Here is a 16,030-nt window from a genome sequence, read left to right as displayed (position 1 = left end):
TATGTAGTTTTTGTAGGTGTCTTATTTGGGAATTATGTTCCTGTTGCGGTCGAACTTGAAGTTACTGTAATTATTAGGGGTAAAGTTTGGAAGAGGAAAGTTTAAGTCTGGCTATTATTGTACATGTGTGCACATCTTTAAAACCATTATGAAAACTGGAATCAAAACATGACTTGGCACAGCAATACAGTATTGCATTCAGGATGGATCCTGAGTCCATAATGGCTGCTGCTTTTGTCCAGCGCAATCACTGCTTTTAGTGCATTGAAAAAAAAAAAAAAACGCTATATAAAGTGTAGAATAATTAATAATAATATTAATAATAATATTTACACTAAATGAATTAGGGTTTATTATAAAAAATAAAAGTTGCATTTAAAAAATAATTTTGTTATTTTTATTTCCCTTCTATTTACTATTGAAACCTCCTGGCAACCTTATAAGCCCAGGCAGTTTTTGGAATGAGTGAAAGAAAATGATTGAACTGTAATCCCTATCAATGCACTTCATAAACCACCTTCTTCCTAAAATGTGTGACTAATGTCCATAAATCTGCTATAAACACTGTCACCAAGGAGAGTGTGAGCTGCAGTTTTAACGATATGTTATGCCATTCATTTTAAAATGGTTCAATAAACCCATTTGTTTAGTTTTTTCTCCTCCTGCAGAAACGTACCTTCAGATATAATATGACATGCCTTCTCTATGTTATGTCGTACCCAGTGGCCGTACTGATATAGCAGTCTGCATGCACCATGTATAGGTAATACTATTCACACACATGCTTAAAGGGCTTCAGGAAACCACATTGTTGGGATTTAAGGCTTCCAGGAGAGGCTTGCAGTATGGATTTAATGTCTGTGTGCGTTACCTGGTAACATTAAGACACTTAATCAGGAATACCCCAAGAAAACTGACACAATTTCAGGCCATTGACCACCAACAGAAAAGCAGCTGATATCTGGGTAAGTATATTCATGGAGTCAGAACAGGCTGATTACAGCTATTACATAATTATATCCAGGAAGGTGCAATTAATTAGCCTTAATTTTTCTTTATCTAGCTATTGAGCATGGGGTGGTGCATTCCTAGACAAATATTGCTTCTTTGCATGGATAGAAGTGTGATACAGATAGAGTTTTTGTAGTTTTGTTTCCGTTTTCAATTTAGAGCAAGCACCCCATATGGCTTCAGTAGTTCCAAATTATCATGTTACCATGGTAATTGTATGTCCTTTATTTGGTTTTGGTTTTAACAAATTAATTTCCTCCTTTAACAGTGCTTTACTATTTTAGACACAAATGCCTGATCTAATAATATAACATTTTTATATACACAGTTGTAGTGATAAGTTTTCATACCACTCTTTAATGATTTTTGACCATTCTTCAACACAAAATTGTTCCTGTTCATTCAAATTCTGAGGACTTCCCCATATGGAAAGAACACATATTTTCAATATATTATAACTATATGCAATGTCTACTGTTTTGTATGTTACATATATGCATCACATATCCATATATTGATGCACACATGTTCTTAATGTGTTTTAAATATAAGCAAAACAGGAACATGCATGATCAAAATTAATGATATCATGTAACTTGATGTACAGTATATAGACAGATAGAGTAAATAAGTAATATGTTAAAAATGTTCACAAATTTTTATATACAAAAATGTGAGTTAATCCACTGATTCCAAATATAAAACCAGCTCAGAACATCTATTACAAACTAGTACTACTTTAAGCTAACTATTTTTTTTAGCAAAAAAATAAATAAAAAGCCAGCAAAAGTGCATCCTACTGTGGACATAAACACAGGTTTAAAGCAGCTTTGTATATGAGTCAGCTCAGAGACCCAGAGATTGGAATGAACGGCTGCCCTTGCAATTGACTTAGTATGGCACTTTGTGCCCTGGAGGTAGCATTGTAAATGTGGAGAGGAAAAATGTGTATAAGCTTTGATTTGGTGGAGGAGCAATGAGGTGCCAGTGGTCTGGAATGTGTGTCCATGTTTTTCCCATGTCTCTGACTAAGTTGGGGGAAATTAGTCAGCGCAGCTATAAGATTTATTTTTTTTGCACCACCCACCAAATTGTGGAAGTAATTAGCCAAAAATTAGCCAAATTCTGGTTTTACAAACCAACCAAACACCACACTAAGATTTAATATATATTACAAAAGCATAAATACATTCTACACATTTATTTAAAAAAAAAAAAAAAAAAGTAATAATGTTATAAACTATATATTTATTTATCTGCTTTTGCTTGTTTTCTCACAATTTCCAGAACCAAAACTGTTGTTTTTTATCTGATGAGCTCAAACGTGGTAGGTCCAGAGGGGTGGGGGGACGGTTCGGGACGTTTCGGCGTGGTTCGGGACGGGACAGGACGGACGGGCTACGCCACTGACTCCAGAATATAGATACAACCAGTGGATGATACTGAGACAAGACTTTAAGTTTTCATGGTTTAAGAAATGTGGCACACCCACCCAGACAACCAACATGATTAGGTGAGCCGCAAATATTATTACAAATGATGGCAAAAATACATGTTTAATGTACATGTTGATATTGCTTAAAAGCATTCAAACCTTAATCCCTGGAAAAATGAACTTAGCAGAGATATCCCATGCACTTATCAAGGACAGAAATATACAACATAAAAATATCCTTTCATTTCTTTAGTTGTTTAGATATATACAAGAATCAGTCATAGTATTTCCGTTGGGCTCTATGTGCTAATGTTACTTACGTGTTTGAAAATATTGCAAATTCATAGCCTCTGTCCTTCATAGAATTTTTGTGTGCGATGTACTAAACAGCTCTTTTCATGAACAACCACCATAATATCACCGCAAGTTGATGAACAGCATAAATAAATTACTGCCCATCAGAGTTGTAATGAGTCATCAAAATTGGGACTTGAGTCGAGTCGAGTCATTGGGGAGTAAAGACTCGAGTCGAGTAAAGTCTTTGGCATGCCAAGCTCGAGTCGAGTCACCAATCTGGCTCGAGACACTTCGAGTCATTAGTTATGGCCAGTGCTTAATTTGTAAAGAAAGAGGTGCCAGGGCGCAGGCAATGACAATACACCACCCACTCGAAATATTGCAGGTGTTGGGGTCCAATATAAATCCGCTATATATCGAGGGCCGCAATATAGCAAGAGACCCATAGAAAAACAAATACTGTACAAAAACTCCCTCGTTTTATCAGGGGTGTCAGGGTCCAATATAAATTCTCCACGCAATCAGTTTTTTCTCATTTTTCGTATAAAAAGCAGCACACCGTTTCAGTTCGTACTGCAGGGGGTAATTGCTTCTCATCAACATCAGTCTCCAACTAACTTCACAAGTCTTCCTTCCTTTCTCAAATGCACAAACCTGCTGCATTGAAAGAATCCATTCAAAACAACAACATAGCAGGCTTGTTGCTAGGGAGCTGATTCACTGCCTTGTGGCTTTTGCTAGTGCATCTCTGCCACACGTGAACACCTCGTTGGCTAAAATAAAAAAAACGCTTCAGCAAGTAATATTTAATTTGCTTTGTGTTATTTTTTAATATGTATGTATACGATAACAGTACAATATTAATGCTTTGTTTTTAATTGTTTTGTATATTGTTGTTTGTGATGTGCAGTACGAAATAAAACAAACAGTAATTCTAAGTGCCTATGTATATTGCAGCTAAGGCATATGCAGTTAGACAGTAAAATGAGGAGCCAACTCTAAGACTGCGATATATCCGTAGTATAGCGAGGGGCGATATAACCAGGGGTGGGTATAATACCGTCCTTAAGAAGCACACATTCAGAATCATAACACGTTTATTTGAGTGTCGTGTGTACTAGTGTTAGATGTTTACATTCACGTATTCTACATCATATACAAAGTACTAGTATGTGCAGAAAAAATAATTCAATTAATTAAAAAGTGAATTAAAGGCAACTGCAGGATAAATAAAAAATGCATTTTAAAAAAGCCTGTATACATGTTTTGTTATGGTTTTGCATTTAAATGCTTTAGAAAAACAAAAAAATTAAAAGGCATTCAGAGAACTCTAGAAGGACGACATTGATAAAAAAAAAAAATACCCACCCCAACACGAACACTGGAAAAGGCAAGAGAGAACCAGATTGTTATTATTTTTTTATTGTTTTGGTTTAATATAATATAGCAGTCTAATGTTCCTATTGAAGTGGTTACAGTATTTATATAGTAGTTTTTTTCATTAAAAAGCTTTTGTTGTTTTTTGTTGAAATTAATGTTCAGCTTTCATATTTTGTTGTGTACTACTCATTTCATCAAACCAAGTAGTGTAAGAAGTTGCTTCTATCGTTCATGACCAAATACCTACCCAGAATTTGCATCTCATTATAAATAGATTCACAACGCCAAAAGTCAAGATTTAGAGCTTCCTTCTGGCAAAGATAAATGCGTGGTATAGTGAACAGAAAGAGGTAGTAGGTAGATATAATAGGATGGAGCTGTGGCTTCTGCAGCTTCCGACCTTGATGCACATATGACACTGGCCAAAAAGAAAAGGAAAACAAATTTCCACAAAGACGGCATTTACCTGTAAGTTAGTGAATTGGAAAAAAAATCTGGAAATATTATTTAACCCTTCGCAGAGCCAAAAACCATTAAGAGACAAAACATGGAACGAAATAACTAACAAAATAAATTCCCTGAGACCATGCCAGCACAAGGATTTACTGGGTCCTGGTGCACTGCAACACAACCTAAAGAAAACCTTTTGAAAATAAATACATAAGCAGCTAAATCTGAATCAGTCAAAAATGTTGTTTTTATTCTTCAACAAAACATAATCCAACAAGACAATAATTAATAAAGTAACTATATCCAAATATTTTAATAAATCAGTTATGTAGCAACATTGATCAATTTGATTAATAAATCAATATAGTTAATATTGAAACATATTGATATCTTCAAATTAATCACAACATTTATTAATCAAAGGCATCAACTGGATTTTAAAATTAATGTTATAAAAGTTAGTATGAAATCTTTTATATGAAAAAAAAAAACTGTGTTATCTCAAAACCTAGCCTGCAGTACAAATGCATTCATTACAACTCATAATTGAAAACACGATTCTGTGAACACACTTAACAAATGGATATACCAAATGCATGTTCATTTAAGAAGATCGCAGAAAGCTTTTGTTTGAGTCTATGTATATTTTAGTTCTGTAAAGGAAAAAAATACAGTATATACTACGCAGGTAAATACTTTTTGGAGTATTTCAGTTGTCTAGGCACTACATAATTAATTACTGATAAGAAAGTATGTCAGTTTGTGTTTAATTAAATAACTCTGCAATGATTGGTTTCTGTGCTTCCCTTCATTAATAAAGCACCCTAATTATAAAAGAAACCAAAACAAAATGCATTTATTGCCATTGTTATTAATATATACTATTAATACATTCTTTAAGGTGTTTTATTTTAAATTAACTAAAAGCCCGGAAACGTTTAAACAGGAAGTTTCACATACGAACAGCTAGTTGAATCTACGGCAGTGAGAGGCATGCGTAAAATAACAGACACAAACCGAAGTTGTAAATCAGGAAAAAAAATATAATGCATCAAGGGTAAACGCAAAACTTCACTATTTTAATGAGATTTGTACATTTGCATACAAAAGTAATTTGAAACAAACAGTCGTAACTAAACTACCACAGCAGGGATGAAACTAAGTTACGGGACTGAAAATGACTTTAATACATCACGGGAAATCACAAAAACCTACGAAAAGTCAAGATACGAAAGAAAAAGCAATGATACATAGAGCCGATTGAGAGTATCTATTGCACTCTAATTTGCAATCACATGTTGTCATAACTCTGAGTCATAACTAAAGAGCTACTCTTAAGCACACAATGGGCTACAGATTGCACATCACATGAAAAGTATATCACCACTGCATTTATAATGATTGTGACAGCTGGTGACATTTTGAACTTACATTAGGATATCAGTAGGAATTCCAGCTAACTTTATTACTGTAAAGCACCTAAAGAATATAAAAACAAAGCATATATTTGCATATTGTACCTATTGAAACATTCATTTTCATAAGCCCCAGACACTACCAGCTGCATTTCCCTAGTTGTTTTCTGTGCCAATTGCCATTCCTTCAAGGAATGTGGCAAGATGGTCCTTGATTTGCAGGTTTCAGTCATGTTGATGATCTGACGTTATGCATCCAACATCAAGTCTCTTTCAAACTGATACATTGCTTTTTATTAACCTGTTCGTGGACTAACAGCTAACCTGATACTCAGCAGCAGTCAGTAACGTAACAAAACACAAAGTTCAGCTCCTTAAAAAAATGTCATCATGTGCCTACCACCCTTTTCCTAATAGTTCCTAATAAAGTGGCACGTCCTTTATTTCAGTATAATATGTTTACATTTGTTTGTATTGTTTTACTGTACTAATCTTTCTGCAGTGTGAGACCCAGGCTACCTATCCATCCCTGGTATTCCAATTCAAACAGCCAGCACAATGGCTATTATATTCCACACCTGGGCTCTGTAGTATTGTGTTCTCTTATAAATTCTCACATAAGGTATCTCTTCCATAGGGTTTTACACCATCACTTGCTCTAATAAATTCTTTTGGCAAGATGGAATACAAGCTGCTACATTAATCCCCTGAAGAACACCACACTGTGATGGGTGAAGCATCAAGAAATATGAGGATGAATGGTGGGTAATCCTAAAGGAGCACAGACATGTAATGCAAAGGTTTTCCACTGGAAACATTACAACGTAATGTAATTTCCCAACTAGACAATAACTCAAAAGTGTATTAAGAAAAAAAATAAATAAGAAATGGTTTGTAACACAAATGCATGGTTGTATATCCGCTACATTCAGGCTGCCTACCATTAAACAAATAAACGGCTCTGAGAACACTGCTGAAACGTGTGTGAACCACATGTCTCTTTAAATAATGGATTGGTTTTCCTAACGCTTACATACTACAATTCCTCAGTCTCTGAAGAAACTGCACCAAGCGTTTCATCACTCACATTGTGTTGGTCTTCTCTAGCATTCCTCTACATCAGGGACATGCAGCCCATTTATCGTCTGACTGCGGTCCAGTGTATTAATTCCATTTCACTTAGGACTGTATCATAAACATAATTATTTTACTTTGTTAACTTGCTTTCTCATTTTTCGCAAAAAAAGCAGCACACCATTTTAATTCGTACTGTGGAGGGTAATTGCTTTTCATCAATTTAAGTCTCTAACTAATTTCATGTGTCTTCCTCTCCTTTCTCAAACGCACCAACAGCGCACAAACCTGTTGGATTGAAAGAACCCATTCCCAACGAAGAAGGCTTGTTGCTAGGGAGTGATGTCACGCCCTGTGCCTTTTGCTACATTGCTGCTGCCTGCTACAAGTGAACAACTCGTCTGCTAAAATAAAAACCGCTTCAGCAAATAAAAATGTAATTTGTATTATTATGCAATGAGTTTGTATATGATAACAATATGATATTAATGGTTTGTTTTTAATTGTTTTGAATATGTTTGTTTGTGATGAAATGTAATTGTAAGGGAATTCTATGGGAATTCTACTGTGTGTATATATATATATATATATATATATATATATATATATATATATATATATATATATATATATATATATATATATATATATATATATATATATATATGCAGCTAAAGGTCAAACTCAGACTATCTTTAGTAACGTGCAGCCTGCTGTAAACACTAGGTTAAATTAATTTTCTGGATATGCGGCCCGTGATAAGTTTGGTTGCACACCTTTGCTCTACATTTTATTTCTGTCCTTTGGATGAAACTGAGGCCTTGTCTACTCAATGGACATTAAAAACCCTACTGACTGCACAGTCACAGAAGAGGAGTGGCGCTAACTACAGTGCTGTGTCAATAAGACACTCTTTGTCAGCTTGGAAAGCACACTACTCCTCACAGAATTCATGCAAGTGTGGTGCCACTGCTGGTGGACAATGTGGCAAAGCATACTGTCAGCTTGGATCAGAGGGTACTATAAAAAAGGAATTGCTTGCTGTTATATGACACATTGTAGATTTTAGGGAAAAGCTTTCGCTGTTACGCTTACAAATCAGTTAGAAGTTAATTGTTGACTTTATAAAGAGGCAGATCTACCGTGTGATGCATCATATGACTATTTCATCAGACAAAACAAGATTTCACTTTATTTTTTTAACCTTTAGTGGGTAAAGGGGATAGCTAAGTACATTACCCGAGGCAACATTAAATTTCATCCACATGATTTTGTTCAATAGTAAAGTCGCTCTAATAATCACTTATTTCATTTGGTTTAAGCACCAGTGCAGCAAAGACCATGCTTTCCGAATGGCTGCCAGCGCTTCATTCCCAGTCAACAGCAGCAAGGCAGTTTAGTGCTGCACAGCCAACTAGGCCTGCTTTTATGTCGCCAGCATTCCCCTGCCGTGTGCGATGCAGAAGGGACGTGTTGGGATTGCGTTAGACAAAGGGAAGACGCTTGCCAAAAGTAGCCTCGTTCTACCTAAAGCAAAGCATTTGTTGTTCATCCTTGTTCGCCTCTGATCGTCGACTTTGGTGGTGCATCAGCTTGGACATAAGAGGCCCCCGGGGAACTGGAAAGTGAATAAAGAATAAATAAATAAATAAATAGACTAAGCATTTTTCATGCTTTTTGTTTAATGCTGTTTCCAAAAATAATGCGGCTTGAGAGACAGAAGGTAGGGTTTATAAGAGAAACAAAATGTTTCATTGGGTAAGGGTTGTAAGTACCTGATTCTTCCCCCTCTTCCTCGTCTCCATTTAAAAATCAGCAAATCCATTCGCTAAACAGCTGCACCTCTGTACTGAACAGATAACAACCTGTACAAGCCAGGCTTTGCTGTGAATTGGTGCTGATAGGCCTGAATCTCAGAGCTTTTTTTAAATGCTAATGACAAGGAACATTTCCGAAGCCAAAACGCTCTTGTAGATTTGTCAATTGCTATTATGACTGATATTTGCTTGTAAGGACATACAACACTTGTTCAGTGAGTCTTATCTGCTGTTGTGCAGCATGCTGACCTACATACCATCAAGCACAATATGATGCACAGACATGTTCAATACAATTTTTCATTTTCAACTTAAAAACGGATGAAGCAGAATGGGATTGCTGAAAATCCAATAAAGAGACGGTATTCTTTCCAAATAAAAATAAAAGAGATTTTATTTTTTGTTGTTGTTAAAAGAAAATATGGTTTGTTTTACAGACGGATGAATCATGTACAGCTGTTTCTTAAAGGAGTCTGAATTAAAATGAGGTGCTGTATTGATGTGTAAGAATAAGGGCAAGCTTTGCCTTTATTTTGTACAGAACAAATAACAAGAGTTACAAAACATGTTCAATCGATTTATTTTTTGCTTTTAATTCACTAACAAGTTTATATTATTTTGCAAAACCCAACATAAAAGAATGAAATTGTGCCACAAAGCAATGGGAAAGCTAATAGATGTAAGTATTGTACATAAAGGCATTAACTAAGAGGGTACTGTAGGATTAAATGTATATTTTCTTACTTGGAAAGATTACTTAGTCATTTAAGCAGTTATTTAGCCTTTGTAAAATACAACTGCAGTAACAAAAAACGATAAAAAAGGAAGGAAGTTGTCAAAGTAGTGTACAGAATAATCCCCGAATGTGGTTTTGGGCTAATATTTGATAAACTCAATGTCTTTTCAGGGACCCCCTGTGTGAGATTGTGACTGTGAAAATGTTCTCACTCTCCCTGATGCAACAGTAGGTGCTAAATTACGTTTTTTGTAGAATCATTACCAATATGAATTGTAAACACAGGTTACCTGCTTCCCTGAACAGTGTGCAACTGCAGTTGTTGGTTTTAGTTATTTGTATTGCTGTTTTATCAGCAGTGCAGTACAGGGCATCCTGGAAGAAAGGCCTATCTATTTAAATAATATTTGAGCCATATCATGAGTTAAGAAAATCAATCATAAAATCAATATATGTGACACTAATGTGATAAAAACTGCTATTTATAAAGATGTAAAGTGAATAAGACCAATGCAGTTTGAATAAAGACGGTTCCAGTAAAATACCACTGGCTGCAAGCCATCTGAAATAGTTTTAAATGCATCTGTTGTTGCCCAAGTACTCAAATATTTATACATAGAGATGAATCATTAACCATATACAACATAATGAAACAAATAAGTAAATCATTGGGAAATGCTGTAAAGATAATGAAGGTAACTTGAGCATTTCAGATTTTTTGTACAAATAATGTATGCAACGCAACATATACGTAACCCTAACAAAAACATGAATTATTCACGAATAAGCATTTTACTGAGATCATATACTTGAGGGGATTTTCAAAAAAGTGTTATTCTATCAAACTCGTGGTATACTAACGACAGCTTTAGTAGCAAGTAACATTGAAACAATACTTGTTAATAAAATTGATCCATTAGTCCTTTGAAATTGAGGCGATGGGGTTGTTAATGAACGCATTTCTTATTGAAAAGCTTAATTGTTGCAGGTCACGTACATCACTTCCTGTCTCAACATCTAGAAAAAAATAAATATACATATTTAAACCCCACTTGCCACAGTTTACTCTATGCAACTCTTTTAATGTGCATTTTGCAATCTTTTTTTGGTTAAAAAGAAAACAAAATGTCATTAGCCGTCTATGAAGGCTTGGCTGGAATTTATTTATTTTCTTATGTTGACATTTACTTTTGTTGTATTTTGGTATGTATGATTGTAGATTAGAAAGAAATATGTTTGAAGTGCCATCTGTGTTTGTAGCTGTTAGTTATTATACATGCAATGCCGAGAAAAAGTTTGTGAACCGCTTAGGATTTTCATATATTTCACATATTTCAAACCTAAAATGTTATTAGATCTTAATCTAAGTCCTAATAATAGATAAATAACCTGATTAAACAAATGACACAAAAACATGATACTTTTTCAACATTTATTTTTCCACAAATGATTCAGCATTCAGTGTCCATGTGTGAAAAAGTGTGTGAACCTTTAGATTTAGTAACTGTTGGCACCCCCTTGAGCAGCAATGACTTCAACTAAGCATTTCCTGTAACTGTTGGTCAGTCTCTCACATCAGTTTTGAGGAATTTTGGCCCATTCCTCGCTCAGGTCCTGCAACAACATTTCTATGAGGTTTAGGTCCTGACTTTGACCTGCCTTTGACTAGGCCTGACTTTGACTAGGTCATTCTTAAAATTTCTTATCCTGCAGCCTTTCTTTATTAGATCTGCTTGTATGTTTAGCATCATTGTCTTACTGCATGACCGACTTTCGGTTCAGCTTCAGCTCAGGGATGGATGGCTTGACATTCTCCTCTAGAATCTTCTGATACAATGCAGAATTCATGGTTGCTTCAATAATGGCAAGCCATCCAGGTCCTGAGGCAGCAAAGCAGCCCCAAGCCATCACACTCCCACCACCATGCTTGACGATTGGAATGAGGTTCTTCTGTTCGAACACAGTGTTTGGTTTTCACCAAGCATAATGTTCCCAAAAAGTTCTATCTTTGACTCGTCTGTCCAGAGAACATTGTTCCAGAAGTCTTGTGGATCATTTATGTGCTCTTTGGCAAACTTCAGACGGTTGCAGCAATGTTCTTTTTAGAGAGCAATGGTTTCCTCCTGGGTATCCTTCCATGAACACCATTCTTGTTCAGTCTTTTTCTGATAGTTGAGTCATGAACACTCACATTAGCCAAGGTGAGAGTGGCCTGCAGATCCTTAGATGTTACCCCGGGGTTTTTTGTGATTTCCTTGATGATTTTACGGTTTGTTCTTGAAGAGATTTTGGTAGGATGACCACTCCTGGGTACTGTGGTCTTGAACTTTTTCCATTTGTAGACTGTCTGACAGTGGATTGGTAGAGCCCCAAATCCTTAGAAATGGTTTTGTAACCCTTTCTAGACATAAGCATCAATAACTGTTTTTCTGAGGTACTTAGAGATTTCTTTTGATCATGGCATGACGTGTTTCCACACACCTGTATGGTGAAGACCAAACTCACAAAGTTTCTGATCTTTATATAGGGTGAACACCTGATTCTAATTATCCCCTTAATTGAGCTGATAAAACCAGGGGTTCACTTACTTTTTCACACACCCTGGATGTTAATTACTCATTGTTTGTCTAATTCATACATCATTTTGTTTCAAAAGACATGGAATTGGTTAATATAAACCCTATTGGATATTTAAGAAAGTTTTGATTCAAGAAGGCTATCATGCTAAAACTATGGAATTTCCATAATTATCATTGGGGTTCACAAACTTTTTCTCGGCACTGTACATGTAGCCATGTATGTAACACTCCATTATATATTTAGTAAGGTCTTAAATTAGAACTCCCTAACCCAGTACACAATTTGTTTATAATTAATTGTTTGGTGAATTGCTCTAATCATGCATTTTCTCTGGTACTCTTTGCTCGCCTCTGCGATAAATAAACTCAACATAATTAGAAGTAGCCACCGAACTCTTACAGTATTATAAGAACATTTTATATGCACACAGATGTGTGAAGGTGAGAGTGTACACTGTACATACAGTGTGGGGGGAGTCTGACAACATTACAAATACATTTAGGAAAAATCCATGTCAATGATGTGTTACCTTTAAGGAAACTTTATTGTAATATCTAGTATGCTGTTTTCTATACCAACATCTCATTATTTACACTTATGTTTTTTGAGAAATCACACAACAGTTATAGAAACAAGATTAAATCACAATAGCTTGTGATTTAAATTGCATCTTGTCCAATCTTATTTGAACCATGTTGCTTATTTGTGTGTAGATGTAAATACAGTGCTCTTTCATTATAAGGTCACCCTTCATATTGTGGAGCCAGTTATAAAAGAGTAAGGTTGTTGCATCCATTTACACTTTTAATGCAATTCCACTAACATATGGCACTGTACAGTATATTCCTGCAGCGTTAAAGGTTGTTTTTTTTTACTAAATAAACCTGCACTATAAGCTCCTACGCAATCTTTAGAAAACAAAGTAACGTTTTCTTCTTTCAAACTGTTCAATACCAATCAGCAATTAATGAGCCACTCACAACCAGCATTCCTATGCTAAGTTAAATAGAGCTGAATTAAAACGCAGTGTTTTAAACAGTGCAGGTGCTCACCAGAATGAATCCCGGTAACTATTTTAATTACTGTTATTCAACGATTCACATTTCTCTGAAACACTTATTTGGCATTATCAGTTTTCTTGTTAATTCACAATGGCCTATCAAGGTGTAATGCACGTGTCTAGATCTGGTGCGAATCAGTATGTGACCTACAAACTGTTGAACAACTATTCAGTGTGCTGAAAAGTGCAGTTACAATGCAAGATGATATGACAGTCTTTAAACTAAATAGGTCGTTATATTGGTTTCCATTATCTTACAGTGCTATTTTAAATCTTTTGATGAAATGCATCTGCATTTGATGCATGCCCTAGATTACAACCGAGTGGAGAGTGGGTGTTTTTGCACCTGGCTCTGTTCATAGCTAAACAATAGTTGTTATTTTGTTTACAACTTTTTTTTTTTTTTTTTGCTCCATTTTACAGTCTGTATCGTACATTAACCCTGTCACCACCAGAGCCCTGAAGGGGGGTGCTATTCTTAGTCCATTGTTCACCCTTTCGTACCCCCCCCCCCCCCCCCGTCAGAAACCAGACCCTGTTCCCTAAACTTAGTTTCCTTGGACAACATTGTGAGGAAACTGCATCTTTAAATGATGCAAAAGAAAGTCAGTAATGTATCACAGTCTTAACAGTTTTACCAACATTGTATTTTACAAACAAACATGATTTTCATATTTAATGTATTCAGCGTAAAACATGGTGTTGTCTGTCTGACAGCTTTATATCAATGTCTAGTGACATGTTGCTGAAGGAATTTCTCACTGATGCTGCTGGGTTGGCATGAAGGAACCAAAAAATCTACTGTGAAATAAGCTTCACACACATAGTATCTGAAAGTCATATAAACTGTCGGAACATGTGTCCTCAACCAGGAATTTATATTCTGGAAAATAATATTTAACAATATGCCTTAGGCAAGACACATGAGCCAATACAATAAAACCAATTGCTGTTTTGTCTGTTTAAAGATACATCTGGAATTGTTATTGTTTTCATTGTTATGGCTTTCCTGTTTTGTTACTGTGTAGCTGAGCAGTGCAGATAAAAAATACTTGCTATCTGTACCCACAGAGAATACAAAAATAACTTTTCAGGTACCGTAATCCTCATGCCATTCATGATCACTCAGAGAGTATGCCACTAACCATGGGAATTGTGTTATGATGTGTTATGGATCAAATGCCCAGCAGGTGGCGGTAGTGTAAATACTTCCATTTCTGAGTTTCATCCTTTGCACATGTTAAGTCATTTTTGTTCAGAATGTTTACAGTACTATATATTCACAATTGTTTTTCCAACAAGGAGTCAATCACCCAGAAGCAACTCAACTGTGTCAAATGCATTCCTTCAGCGGGAAGTGCAGCACAGGAAAGAGTGCAAAAGAAGTTTGGCAATTTTATTGTTTACAAATACTATGAAAAAAACTAATAAACTTTTGCCATAATGTGTGCATCTTTCCTATAGGAAAATGAGAGCTCTACAAAGTGATAGTTAATACATAGATAATCTTTACTGGAATTATTTTGATATCTTTATGCTCTTTAAGATTATTTTATTTACAGTATGTTCTGTAAAAGCTATGTTCTTTCAGAGATGACAGACTCTGGTCTGCGGTTCTTAAAAAATGACAGTGGAGTGCCTGTTGACAGAAAGCAATGGCACCAATTGGAGAACAGGTAGTAACATTTCTTTAAAAATAAAATACTAGACATCATGAGATTCCATAGTCACCTAGTAAGGAGGACTCCAGCACAATTTTACCAACTACACCTATTAAGGTTACTATGGGGGCTTTTTCTTTGATTACCTTACAGGAATTGACAGAGCTAGTTCAACATATGAGAGCTACTACATGCTCTCTTGATCCTATTCCTACTAAACTATTAATAGATGTTCTTGGTGTTATTACTATCGATATTTAAAAAATTATAAATGGTCAATTTCCTCTGGTATAGTCCCCTCAGCTCTTAAGGTCATTGTGGTAAAGCCTGTGATAAAGAAACACATTTTGGACCCTAAAGTCCTCAATAACCATAGGCCAATCTCCAACCTACCATTCTTAGATAAGTTTCTACAGAGAGATGTTGCACTTCAATTACAAACATGTCTAACTCTTAGTGGTATATTCAAGAAGTTTCAGTCTGTTTTTCATGCTGCACATAGCACCGAGACGGCCCTTATCAGAGTTGTGAATGATCTGCTGATAAACTCGGACTCTGGCTTTCCATCAGTATTAATTATTCTAGATCTCAGTGCTGCCTTTGACACTGTAGATCATTCCATCCCACTGAATCATCTTGAAAGCACAGTGGGACCATCTGGCTTTGTTCTATCCTGGTTCAAATCTTATCTTTCTGATAGGTTTCAGTTCATCTCTACTGGGGAGGTAAAATCAGCACTATTGAAAGTTGTCTGTGGTGTTCCACAGGGCTCCATTCTTGGTCTCTTGCTGTTTTCATTATATATTCTATTGTTAGGTGACATTATCCGCGACCCTGAGTGAACTTTCTTGCTATGCTGATAATACCCAGCTATAATTGTCTCTAAAGCCAGGAATTTCTTCTGCATGGGTGTTATTAGCTACTCGCCTTACAGACATCAATCATTGGATGTTACAGAATTTTCTAATGTTTAATTCATATAAAACAGAGGTTATGCCAGTGAGATCACAGAACCAACTAAAAGGAAATGTGGAATTACAGGAGCTCAACCCTTGCAGTCTCTCATCAAAACTTAAAATAGAAATTAAGAGTTTGGGGGTCATCTTTGATCCTG

Source organism: Polyodon spathula, chromosome 3, assembly GCF_017654505.1.
Source record: "Polyodon spathula isolate WHYD16114869_AA chromosome 3, ASM1765450v1, whole genome shotgun sequence".
Taxonomy (NCBI): domain Eukaryota; kingdom Metazoa; phylum Chordata; class Actinopteri; order Acipenseriformes; family Polyodontidae; genus Polyodon; species Polyodon spathula.
This window is presented reverse-complemented; position numbering follows the sequence as displayed.